General features: G+C 49.4%; 1 pseudogene; it reads left to right on the forward strand.

Moving 5' to 3' along the window:
* The first annotated feature begins 11383 nt into the window (after window positions 1-11383).
* LOC130296640 (trafficking protein particle complex subunit 5-like) lies at window positions 11384-12049 on the forward strand (annotated as a pseudogene).
* Window positions 12050-13411: the final 1362 nt, after the last annotated feature.

The raw sequence follows: 13411 nt of genomic DNA on the forward strand, positions 1-13411 counted from the left end.
GCACAGTAAATGGAGGCATAGTGGCACAGTACATGTGGGCATAGTTGCACAGTTCATGGAGGCATAGTCGTGCAGTTCATGGGGGCATAGCGGTGCAGTTCATGGGGGCATAGTGGCACGTGGGGGAATAGTGGCACAGTACATGGGGGAATAGTGGCACAGTAAATGGGGGCATAGTGGCACAGTACATGGGGGCATAGTTGCACAGTTCATGGGGGCATAGTGGCGCAGTGGATGGGAACATAGTGGTACAGTTTTAGGGGGTCAAAGTGACAAATATCAGGATTCGGCAGGCTGGAGGTGGATCCTCTGTGTCAGAGAGGGATTGGCGTGGACCGTGTCGGTGGACCGGTTCTAAGTTGCTACTGGTTTTCACCAGAGCCCGCCGCAAAGCGGGATGGACTTGCAGCGGCGGTAGAAACCAGGTCGTATCCACCAGCAACGGCTCAACCTCTCTGACTGCTGAGATAGGCGCGGTACAAGGGATTAGACAAGAGCAGGGTCGGACGTAGTAGAAGGTCAGGGCAGGCAGCAAGGATCGTAGTCAGGGGCAACGGCAAGAGGTCTGGAACACAGGCTAGGAACACACAAGGAACGCTTTCACTGGCACAATGGCAACAAGATCCGGCAAGGAAGTGCAGGGGAAGTGAGGTGATATAGGGAAGTGCACAGGTGAAGACACTAATTAAAACCCATGCGCCAATCAGTGGCGCACCGGCCCTTTAAATCGCAAAGACCCGGCGCGCGCGCGCCCTAGGGAGCGGGGCCGCGCACGCCGGGGCAGCACAGACGGGGAGCGAGTCTGGTAAGCGGGACGGGATGCGCACCGCGAGCAAGCGCGTCCCGCATCGCGATTCGCATCCCGGCTGGGGGCATTATCGCAGCGCACCCGGTCAGCTGGTCTGACTGGGGCGTTGCAAACAGGATAACGCTGTGAGCGCTCCGGGGAGGAGCGGGGACCCGGAGCGCTCGGCGTAACAGTACCCCCCCCCTTGGGTCTCCCCCTCTTTTTAGAACGCGAGAACTTGTGGATAAGGTCCTTGTCAAGGATGTTGTCCTCGGGTTCCCATGACCTCTCCTCCGGGCCGCAATTCTTCCAATCTACAAGAAATTTGTTTTTTACCTCTGACCGTCTTGGATGCCAGAATTTCTTTAACCGAGAAGATGTCAGAGGACCCGGAGACAGGAGTAGGAGCAACAACCTTGGGAGAGAAGCGGTTAAGGATGAGTGGTTTAAGGAGAGAGACATGAAAAGCATTAGGAGTCTCCTAGGAGTTTGTAGGAGACAGGGTTGATTTGGCATTTGACTCTAAAAGGACCAAGATAATGTGGTCCCAGTTTATAACTGGGAACACGAAAGCGGACATACTTGGCGGAGAGCCACACTTTGTCTCCAGGAGAAAAGACAGGAGGAGTTCTTCTTTTTTTGTCGGCATGTTTCTTCATCCGGAATGAGGCCTGTATTAGAGATTTTTGAGTCTCTATCCAGATGGTGGAGAAGTCCCGAGTCACCTCATCAACAGCGGGCAAACCAGAAGGCGTGGGAGTGGGGAGGGGGGGAAGAGGGTAACGGCCGTACACCACAAAGAATGGGGATTTAGCGAAAGACTCAGAGACTTTGAAATTGTACGAGAATTCGGCCCATGGTAGGAGATCGGCCCAGTCATCCTGGCGGGAGGAAACAAAATGTTGCAAATAGTCACCAAGAACCTGATTAACTCTTTCCACTTGCCCATTGGATTGGGGATGATAAGAAGACGAGAAGTTTAATTTGATTTTAAGCTGATTACAGAGGGCCCTCCAGAATTTTGACACAGATTGAATGCCTCTATCCGAGACGATATGCGTAGGAAGCCCGTGAAGGCGAAAAATGTGCACAAAAAATTGTTTCGCCAGCTGAGGCGCAGAAGGAAGACCTGGAAGAGGAATAAAATGTGCCATCTTAGAAAAACGATCAACGACCACCCAAATAACTGTGTTGCCATGGGATAATGGTAAGTCTGTAATAAAGTCCATAGCAATCTGAGACCATGGTCACTCAGGAACAGGCAGAGGATGGAGGAGACCGGCAGGCTTCTGGCGAGGAGTCTTGTCCCGGGCACAAACTGTACAAGCCCGAACAAAATCAGCAACATCTGTTTCCAGGGTAGGCCACCAATAAAAACGAGAGATGAGCTGGAAGGATTTCTTGATGCCAGCATGGCCGGCGAGGTGTGAGGAGTGTCCCCACCTGAGAATCCTGAGGCGCTGGCGTGGAGGAACGAAGGTCTTTCCTGGAGGAGTTTGTCTGATGGAAGCTGGAGAAGCGGAGATCAGACAGTCAGGAGGAATAATGTGTTGCAGGGAGGCTTCCATTTCAGAGGCATCCAAGGAACGAGAGAGAGCGTCAGCCCTAATGTTCTTGTCAGCGGGGCGAAAATGAATCTCAAAGTTAAAACGGGCAAAGAACAACGACCACCTAGCCTGGCGAGGGTTCAATTGTTGGGCAGACTGAAGATAAGAGAGATTCTTGTGATCGGTGTATATAATAACTGGGTATTTGGACCCCTCCAGCAGGGGCCTCCATTCCTCGAGAGCCAGTTTTATGGCCAGTAGTTCTCGATCACCAATGGAGTAGTTTTTCTCCGCCAGAGAGAAGGTCCTAGAAAAGAAACCACAAGTAACAGCATGTCCGGAAGAATTTTTCTGTAGGAGTACAGCTCCAGCTCCCACCGAGGAGGCGTCTACCTCCAGTGAGAAGGGTTTAGATGGATCATGTCTGGAGAGTACGGGAACAGAAGAAAAGGCAGTTTTGAGACGGTTGAACGCCTCTTCCGCTTGAGGAGGCCAGGACTTAGGGTTGGCGTTTTTCTTGGTTAGGGCCACAATAGTGGAAAAATGTGGAATAAACTGTCTGTAGTAATTGGTGAACCCCAAGAAACGTTGGATAGCTTGGAGTCCGGAGGGGCGTGGCCAATCCAATACGGCTGATAGTTTGTCCGGGTCCATTTGGAGTCCCTGGCCAGAGACTAAATATCCTAGGAAAGGAAGAGATTGACATTCAAAGAGACATTTTTCCATTTTGGCATATATCTGATTGTCCCGAAGTCTCTGAAGAACCATGCGGACATGCCGGCGGTGTTCTTCTAGGTTGGAAGAAAAAATCAAAATATCGTCCAGGTAGACCACAAGACAGGTATATAATAGATCACGAAAAATTTCATTTACAAAGTCCTGGAAGACGGCAGGGGCGTTGCAAAGCCCAAAAGGCATAACCAAATATTCAAAGTGTCCATCTCTGGTGTTAAACGCGGTCTTCCACTCGTCCCCCTCCCTGATGCGGATGAGATTATATGCATCTCTTAAATCCAATTTGGTAAAGATGTTGGCGCCACGTAGGCGGTCAAAGAGTTCCGAGATAAGAGGTAGGGGATAGCGTTTTTTTATAGTGATTTTATTAAGACCGCGGTAATCAATGCATGGTCGTAAGGAGCCGTCTTTTTTGGAGACGAAGAAGAATCCAGCTCCTGCAGGGGAGGAAGACTTGTGGATAAATCCCCTTTTTAAATTTTCTTGGATGTACTCCGACATGGCTTGTGTTTCCGGAGCAGACAGGGGATAGATTCTGCCCCGGGGTGGAGTAGTACCAGGGAGGAGATCAATAGGACAATCAAAAGGCCGGTGAGGAGGCAAAGTCTCTGCTTGTTTTTTGCAAAAAACATCAGCATAGTCCAGATAGGCCTTGGGGAGACCAGGTATCGGAGGAGCCATAGGGTTTTGACTGACAGGACTGGGAGCAGACATAAGACACTTTTTGTGGCAAGTAGTATCCCAGTTCTTGATTTCCCCGGAGGTCCAATCGAGGGTAGGGGAGTGGCGTTGAAGCCGAGGTAGTCCAAGAAGAATTTCAGAAGTGCAGTTAGAGAGGACCAGAAATGCAATCTTTTCATGATGGGGTCTAATGCACATTAAGAGGGGTTCCGTGCGGTAACGCACAGTACAGTCCAATCTTTCACCATTAACAAAGGCGATGTAGAGGGGTCTGGCGAGACTGGTCACTGGGATGTTGAACCTGTTAACGAAAGAGGCCAAAATAAAATTTCCTGCAGATCCGGAATCCAAGAAGGCCATAGCTGAGAAGGTAGAAGAAGAAATCCGCACAGGCACAGTAAGACGTGGAGAAGCAGAGTTCACACCTAGAGCTGTCTCACCTTTGTGTGGAGTCGGAGTGCATCTTTCCTGGCGTGGAGGTCGGATAGGACAATCCTTCAAGAAGTGTTCGGTACTGGCACAGTACAGGCATAGGTTCTCAATGCGGCGGCGTGTCCTCTCTTGAGGTGTCAGGCGAGACCGGTCTACTTGCATAGCCTCCACGGCGGAAGGCACAGGAACAGATTGCAGCGGACCAGAGAAGAGAGGAGCCGGGGAGAGAAACCGCCTGGTGCGAACAAAGTCCATATCCTGGCGGAGCTCCTGACGCCTTTCGGAAAAACGCATGTCAATGCGGGTGGCCAGATGAATAAGTTCATGCAGGTTAGAAGGGATTTCTCCTGCGGCCAGCACATCTTTGATGTTACTGGATAGGCCTTTTTTGAAGGTCGCGCAGAGGGCCTCGTTATTCCAGGACAATTCGGAGGCGAGAGTACGGAATTGGATGGCGTACTCGCCCACAGAAGAATTACCCTGGACCAGGTTCAGCGGGGCAGTTTCGGCAGAAAAGGCTCGGGCTGGTTCCTCGAAGACACTTTGAATCTCCGCGAAGAAAGAGTGTACTGAGGCAGTGACAGGATCATTGCGGTCCCAGAGCGGTGTGGCCCATGACAGGGCTTTCCCAGACAGTAGGCTGACCACAAAAGCCATCTTTGACCTTTCAGTTGGAAATTGGTCCGACATCATCTCCAAATGCAGGGAACATTGCGAGAGAAAACCACGGCAAAGTTTAGAGTCCCCATCAAACTTGTCTGGCAATGATAAACGGAGGCTGGATGCGGCCACTTGCTGCGTAGGAGGTGCAGGAGCTGGCGGAGGAGATGGTTGCTGAAGCTGTGGTAGAAGCTGCTGTAGCATCACAGTCAGTTGAGACAGCTGGTGGCCTTGTTACGCTATCTGTTGCGACTGCTGGGCGACCACCGTGGTAAGGTCAGCGACAACTGGCAGCAGGACCTCAGCGGCATCCATGGCCGGATCTACTGTAAGGATTCGGCAGGATGGAGGTGGATCCTCTGTGTCAGAGAGGGATTGGCGTGGACCGTGTCGGTGGAACGGTTCTAAGTTGCTACTGGTTTTCACCAGAGCCCGCCGCAAAGCGGGATGGACTTGCAGCGGCGGTAGCAACCAGGTGGTATCCACCGGCAACGGCTCAACCTCTTTGACTGCTGAGATAGGCGCGGTACAAGGGATTAGACAAGAGCAGGGTTGGACGTAGCAGAAGGTCAGGGCAGGCAGCAAGGATCGTAGTCAGGGGCAACGGCAAGAGGTCTGGACCACAGGCTAGGAACACACAAGGAACGCTTTCACTGGCACAATGGCAACAAGATCCGGCAAGGAAGTGCAGGGGAAGTGAGGTGATATAGGGAAGTTCACAGGTGAAGACACTAATTAAAACCCATGCGCCAATCAGTGGCGCACCGGCCCTTTAAATCGCAAAGACCCGGCGCACGCGCGCCCTAGGGAGCGGGGCCGCGCACGCCGGGGCAGCACAGACGGGGAGCGAGTCTGATAAGCGGGTCGGGATGCGCACCGCGAGCGGGCGCGTCCCACATCGCGAATCGCATCCCGGCTGGGGGCATTATCACAGCGCACCCGGTCAGCGGGTCTGACCGGGGCGCTGCGAACAGGAGAACGCTGTGAGCGCTCTGGGGAGGAACAAAGTTTATGGGGGAATAGTGGCACAGTGAATGGGAACATAGTGGCACAGTTTTAGGGGGTCATAGTGACAAAAAATATGGGGGAATAGTGGCACAGTATATGGGGAAATAGTGAGACAGTACATGGGGGAATAGTGGCACAGTACATTGGGGGCATATTGGCACAGTTCATGGGGGCATAGTGGTGCAGTTCATGGGGGCATAGTGGCACAGTACATATGGGTCATAGTGGCACAGTACATGGGGGCATAATGGCACAGTATAAGGGGGCATAGTGGCACAGTACATGGGGGCATAGTGGTACAGTTTATGGGGCCACAATGGCACATCTCATGGGGGCATAGTGGCACAGTTTATGGGGACAAAGTGGCACAGTACATGGGGACATAATGGTACAGTTCATGGGAGATCAATGGCATATCTGGTGGGGACATAGTGGCACAGTACATGGGGCAAAAACTACACCCCTCGCGGACGTAACAAGGTGGCAGTGAGCTTTTACACCCCACTGGCGTTTCATTTTCACGGACCACTGTTCCAAAAATCTGTCAGACAACTGTGGGGTGTAAATACTCACTGCACCCCTTATTAAATTCTGTTAGGGGTGAAGTTTCCGAAATAGGGGTCACATGTGGGGGGGGGGGGGGCACTGTTCTAGCACCATGGGGGTTTTGTAAATGCTGCCTTCAATTCCAGTCAAATTCTCTCTCCTAAAGTTCAATGGCTCTCCTTCCCTTCTGAACTCTGTAGTGCAACCGCAGAGCACTTTACATCCACATATGGGGTATGGGGTTACAAATTTTGTGGGGCTTTTTTACTATTACCCCTTGTGAAAATGAAAACTTTGGGGGTAACACCAGCATTTTAGTGACATTTTTTTTTTTTAATTTTCATGTCCAACTTTAACCCCTTAAGGACTCAGGGTTTTTCCGTTTTTGCACTTTCGTTTTTTCCTCCTTACCTTTTAAAAATCATAACCCTTTCAATTTTCCACCTAAAAATCCATATTATGGCTTATTTTTTGCGTCGCCAATTCTACTTTGCAGTGACATTAGTCATTTTACCCAAAAATGCACGGCGAAACGGAAAAAAAAATCATTGTGCGACAAAATCAAAAAAAAAACGCCATTTTGTAACTTTTGGGGGCTTTCGTTTCTACGCAGTGCATATTTCGGTAAAAATTACACCTTATCATTATTCTGTAGGTCCATACGGTTAAAATGATACCCTACTTATATAGGTTTGATTTTGTCGCACTTCTGGAAAAAATCATAACTACATGCAGGAAAATTTATACGTTTAAAAATGTAATCTTCTGACCCCTATAACTTTTTTATTTTTCCACGTATGGGGTGGTATGAGGACTCATTTTTTGCGCCGTGATCTGAAGTTTTTATTGGTATGATTTTTGTTTTGATCAGACTTTTTGATCACTTTTTATTCATTTTTTAATGATATAAAAAGTGACCAAAATACGCTTTTTTGGACTTTGGAATTTTTTTGCGCGTACGCCATTGACCGTACGGCTTAATTAATGATATATTTTTATAGTTCGGACATTTACGCACGCGGCGATACCACATATGTTTATTTTTTATTTTTTTTACACTGTTTTATTTTTTTTATGGGAAAAGGGGGGTGATTCAAACTTTTATTAGGGAAGGGGTTAAATGACCTTTAACAACACTTTTTTTTTACATTTTTTTTGCAGTGTTATAGGTCCCATAGATCCCATAGAGCACACACAGATCTCTAATGCTGATCACTGGCGTGCATTAACACGCCTGTGATCAGCATTATCGGCGCTTGACTGCTCCTGCCTGGATCTCAGGCACGGAGCAGTCATTCGTCGATCGGACACCGGGGAGGCAGGTAAGAGCCCTCCCGGTGTCCGATCAGCTGTTCGGGACGCCGCGATTTCACCGCGGCGGTCCCGAACAGCCCGACTGAGCAGCCGGGTCACTTTCACTTTCACTTTAGAAGCGGCGGTCAGCTTTGACCGCCGCTTCTAAAGGGTTAATACCGCACATCGCCGCGATCGGCGATGTGTGGTATTAGCCGCGGGTCCCGGCCGTTGATTACCGCCGGGACCGACGCGATATGATGCGGGATCGCGGCGCGATCCCGCTTCATATCGCGGGAGCCGGCGCAGGACGTAAATATACGTCCTGCGTCGTTAAGGGGTTAATGAATATTTTTCAAACACCTGTGGGGAGTTAAGGCTCACTATACCCCTTGCCATGATCCATGAGGGGTGTAGTTTTTAAAATGGGGTCACATTTGGGTGTTTCTTTTCTTTTCTTTTTTTTAACGTTTATGTCAGAACCACTGTAAACAGCAGCCACCCCTGTGCAAATCACTAGTTTAGGCCTCAAATGTACATGGTGCGCTCTAACTCCTGAGCCCTGTAGTGCGCCCGGAGAGCACTTTACATCCACATATGGGGTATTTCCGAACTCGGGAGAAATTGCATTACAAATTTTGGGTGTCTTTTTTCCCTTTTATCTCTTATTAAAATGAAAAGTATGGGGCAACACCAGCATGTCAGTGTAGAAAATTAAATCGCGTGGCAGTGAACGGAATACCCACGGGAGTTCAGGTACGCCCTTGGTCCTTAAGTACCAGGGAGCAAGGGCATACTTTTACGCCCTTAGTCCCCAACAGGTTAAAGGGGTACTCCACTGGAAAACATTGTTTTTTTAATCAACTGGTGCCAGAAAGTTAAACTGGTTTGTAAATGACTTCTATTTGAAAATCTTAATTCTTCCAGTACTTATCAGCTGCTGTATTCTTCACAGGAAGTTTTTTCTTTTTGAATTTCCTTACTGTCTGATCACAGTGCTCTCTGCTGACAACTCTGTCCATTTTAGGAACTGTCCAGAGTAGGAACAAATTCACATAGCAAACATCTCCTGCTCTGGACAGTACCTGACATGGACAGAGGTGTCAGCAGAGAGCACTGTGGCCAGACAGAAAAGAAATTATAAAAGAAAAGAACTTCCTGTGGAGCATACAACAGGCGATAAGTACTGAAAGCTTCAAGATTTTTAAACAGAAGTAATTTACAAATCTGTTTAACTTTCTGGCACCAATTGATTAAAAAAAAAAAAAAACTTCCAGTGGAGTACCCCTTTTAAATAAAAATAAAAGCACTTACCTCAAAATCCCCAATTGTTGCTGTGCTACCCATTTTAACAGAAGGTAATACCCACTCAGTCACTTACTGGCTGCAGGGGCCCACCTCAGTCACTAGTGGGGTGAGCGTGCATTTACTTGTGTTGAAACTTGATCAGAAAGTGAAGATCAGCGGACATTCAGAGATTGTTGAAACTGCAGTGGATCAGTGAGATGAGTACTGCTTTTTTTTTGTTACCCAGTCTGCAACCCCTATCATGATCCAAACTTGATTGCACCATATACAGAGAAGCAATGACAGAGAGTAGGTAGAATACAGAACAAAGCCCAGGGTAGGGACCTAATTACATAGGGCTATAATTGGCCAAACAGGCCTATATTGATCTGTGTGAGGCTATGTTCGCATGGTGAAATTTCCTTTCGGAATTCTGCTGAAGAATTCCACTGTAAATTCAGCAGAAATTTACTGCCCATTTACTTCTGCTGTCCCATTTTGCAGAATTCCATGGCAGAATCCCATTGAACTCAATGGGGCTTTGAATTTCAGCATTGTAACATAGTTCATAAGGTTGAAAAAATACCTGAGTCCATCAAGTTAAATCTATAACAATAATGAGAACCTACTGAGTTGATCCAGAGGAAGGAAAAAAAAACTCATACTAGAGGTAAAAATTCCTTCCCGACTCCAGATATGGCATCAGAATAAATATCTGGATCAACATTCTGTTCCTATAAATCTAGTATCCATAACCTGTAATGTTATTACTTTCCAAAAATGCATCCAGACCCCATTTGAACTCTTTTACTGAGTTCACCATTCCACAGTCTCGCTGCTCTTACAGTAAAGAACCCCCGTCTGTGCTGGTGTAGAAACCTTCTTTCCTCTAAACGTAGCAGATGCCCCCTTGTTATAGATACAATCCTGGGTATAAATAGATCATGGGAGAGATCTCTGTACGGTCCCCTTGTATATTTATACATAGTTATTAGGTCGCCCCTAAGCCTTCTTTTTTCTAAACTAAATACAGTGACCCCCCCGACCTACGATGGCCCCGACATACGATAATTTCAACATGCAATGGCCTCTCAGAGGCCATCGCATGTTGAAGGCAACATCAACATACGATGCTTTTGTATGTAGGGGCCATCGCATAAACAGCTATCCGGCAGCACTGACTGCTTCAGCTGCTGCCGGATAGCCATTTACGATGCCCCGTGTGCTCCGGTGATGGTCTCCTACCTATCCTTGGGGCTCCGGAGTGTCATCTTCACTATCCCCTCCATCGCCGGCGCTCTCCTTCGTCGTCATCACTTCGCGCGCACGCTGTCCCGTCATCCAATAGGAGCGGCGTGCATGCGTAGTGACGTGATGACGGCGAGGGAGAGCGGAGAGCGAGGATCCCGGGGAAGAAGAGACGTCCAGAGCGTCGGGGACACCACGGAACGCGGCGACAGCGATGGAGGGCGACATCCAGGGCAGCGGTGATGAGTCCGGAGCGGCGGGGACAGGTGGGTACAGCTTGCTATACTTTACATTGCAAGGATCCCTCAACATACAATGGTTTCAACAAACGATGGTTCATTTGGAACGGATTGCCATCGTATGTTGAGGGACCACTGTAACCCCAATTCTAATAATCTTTAATAAGCAGAATTGACAACACAGATTTCCGACAAAATTCCACCATAATTCTGACGGAAACAAAATTAGTGCAAAATTGCGGATATCCCGCCGTGCGAACATAGCCTAATAGGGTGAGCAATCAGCCGGAAAATGTTCACTCGATTGTTCATTAGCTGATCGTTTCTTTTTCACAGTTTGAAAAACCATTGTTTGTCAGCTCCACATTCCCCTGTGCGATAGGGGATGTGCAGCCAACAACTGCTGGAAGCAAAGGGCTGCGAAAACAATCCAATGTACGTTCATGACACCATATGGGGGGTGTACAAGAGGAATGGGCTCCTATATACATACTGGGGGTGTATAAGAGGGGGGCTCCTATCTTCATACTGGGGTATACAAAAAATATCTTATCCTAGCCCTGGTGGCCTAGAGGTGAGCGGCGATGCTTTTGCATCACTGCTTATTCTGTACATGTAAAGTACCACTCGCTGTACGGGAGCAGGAGATCTGTCCTTCGACAGAAATCCCTGTAAAAAGTCTCACGGCAGCCGCCAGTCAAGCCTCAATCTATTGCAGGGTTTCCCGTTACTGTTCCTCCAGCTGTTGCAAAACTACAACATCCAGCAGCCTTTGGCTGTCCGGGCATTCTGGGAGTTGTAGTTTTGCAACAGCTGGAGGCACACTGGATGGGAAACACTGCCCTAGTCTATTGTAAATTCTGTTAGAACTAAGCATATTGGACAGTCACCTTTAAAACATTGTATCTCTCCCTCAGGTCATGGATTTGCGCTTCAGCCAAGGGAAGCCTACTATTCTAGAACGTTCTCTGGCCCAGCCCAAGACAGAAGTGAGCCTTAGTGCGTTCGCGTTCTAGTACTGACAAAAACACGTCTATTCCGTCTCCGAGCGCCAGCTAAACTCTCTGAGTTGGGCCTACAAGTGGGATGTCGCATCCTGGACAAGCTGGTGATGAGAGAGAAGAACGGTAAACGGGAGACCAAGGTTATCAGCGCCCTCCTTTTCATCAAGGTGTTGGCCTCGAAGGCTCTGTTCGGTAAGGAAGCCGACAAGCCGGAGCAGACGTACGACGACGAGAAAACCTACTACAACATCGAGAAGGACCCGCTGATCAACTCCTACATCTCCGTCCCCAAGGAGAACACCACATTGAACTGTGATTCCTTCACAGCCAGCACTGTGGAGACCCTGTTGACCTGCAGCGGCTTTCTGGCAAAAGTGATGGCTCATTGGCACAAAGGAACCACCCTGATGATCAAATTTGACGAGTCCATCATAGCGCGGGACAAAGCACTGGACGGGTGCTAACTGCACATCTCCTCTGTTCATCTGCATTATAAGTTATTGACATTAGCGTGACACCGTTTATGTTCATTGATTGTATAGTTTTCGGTGTCCTTAGGTGAAATTAAAGAACTTAACGTTTTGAGTTTTTTTTCTTCCTTTTTTTTTTTTCTTTTTGGCAAAAGTAATTGTCACGAACCGGCAGGACTTGTAGTGGATCCTCTGGACCAGAGAGGTGATGGCGCGGGTTGTACCAGAGGACCGGTTCTAAGTGGTTACTGGTTTTCACCAGAGCCCGCCGCAAGGCGGGATGGTCTTGCTGCGGCAGTAACCACCAGGTCGTATCCTCCAGTAGCAACTCAAACTCTCTGGCAGCTGATATGGTGTGGTACACAGGAGCATAGTCGGACGTAGCAGAGGTCAGGGCAGGCGGCAAGGGTTCACAGGCGAGTATGCGGCAGCAATGGGTTCGGCAACAGGCAAGGCAATACACACAATAGGAACGCTTTCTCAGAGGCACTAGGGCACAAGGCCCTATTGTGAAGGTAGGGGAAGTGTGCTGGCCCTTTAAATTTGCTGAAGGCACGCGCGCGCCCTAGAGAGCGGGGCCACGCGCTGGGAGGCAGAGATGGATGGCGCAAGGAGCGGGGAGCCAGGTAAGTGGAACTGGGACGTGGCGCGTGAACGGGAGCCAGCCGTCACGGCAGCTGCGTCCCCGACACAAGGAAACCCGGGCTCCCGGTCAGAAGGCCGAGGGGGCGAACGCTCCGGTCCGGGGACGGGGAACGGAGCGCACGCTGTAACAGTAATGTTCAACAACAAATAAAAATAAAGTAAACCAAGCTGCTTATTTTTAATTAAAATATTTTTATCTATAATAAATACATACCGTATTTAATGGGATATACCACGCACCGGCCTATGACACGCACCCTCATTTTACCAAGGATATTTGGCTAAAAAAAGTTTTTTACCCAAAAATCCTTGGTAAAATGAGGGTGCGTGTGTGTGCATGCGTATACCCCGATACACTGTTTCTGACCCCGCAGAAGCCCCCAGGAAAGGCAGGGGGAGAGAGGCCGGCGCTGCCCGCTTCTCCCCCCCTGCCTTTCCTGGGGTCTAGAGCCCTGCTGCCGCCACTTCTCTCCCGCTGGCTATCTGCACCGCTGCCGGTTCTCTCGCCCTGGCTATCGGCGCCGGCAATGGGGCACCTGCACCGATAGCCAGGGGGAGAGAAGCGGCACCGGCAATGGGTCAGCGGCGCCGATAGCCCCTCCCCGGCTGTATAATTACCTGTTGCCGGGGTCGGGTCCGCGCTGCTTCAGGCCTCCGGTGTGCGTCCCCTGCTTCGTTAATATGCACTGCACGGTGCGGCTCAATGACGAGTGATGTCATTGCGTCTCGCAGCACATAGCAACGACGCAGTGGACGCACACCGGAGGCCTGAAGCAGCACGGGCCCAACCCCGGCAACAGGTAATTATACAACCAGGGATGGGGGAGGC

This window comes from Hyla sarda, chromosome 12 (genome assembly GCF_029499605.1).
Source record: "Hyla sarda isolate aHylSar1 chromosome 12, aHylSar1.hap1, whole genome shotgun sequence".
In the NCBI taxonomy this organism is placed as follows: Eukaryota; Metazoa; Chordata; class Amphibia; order Anura; family Hylidae; genus Hyla; species Hyla sarda.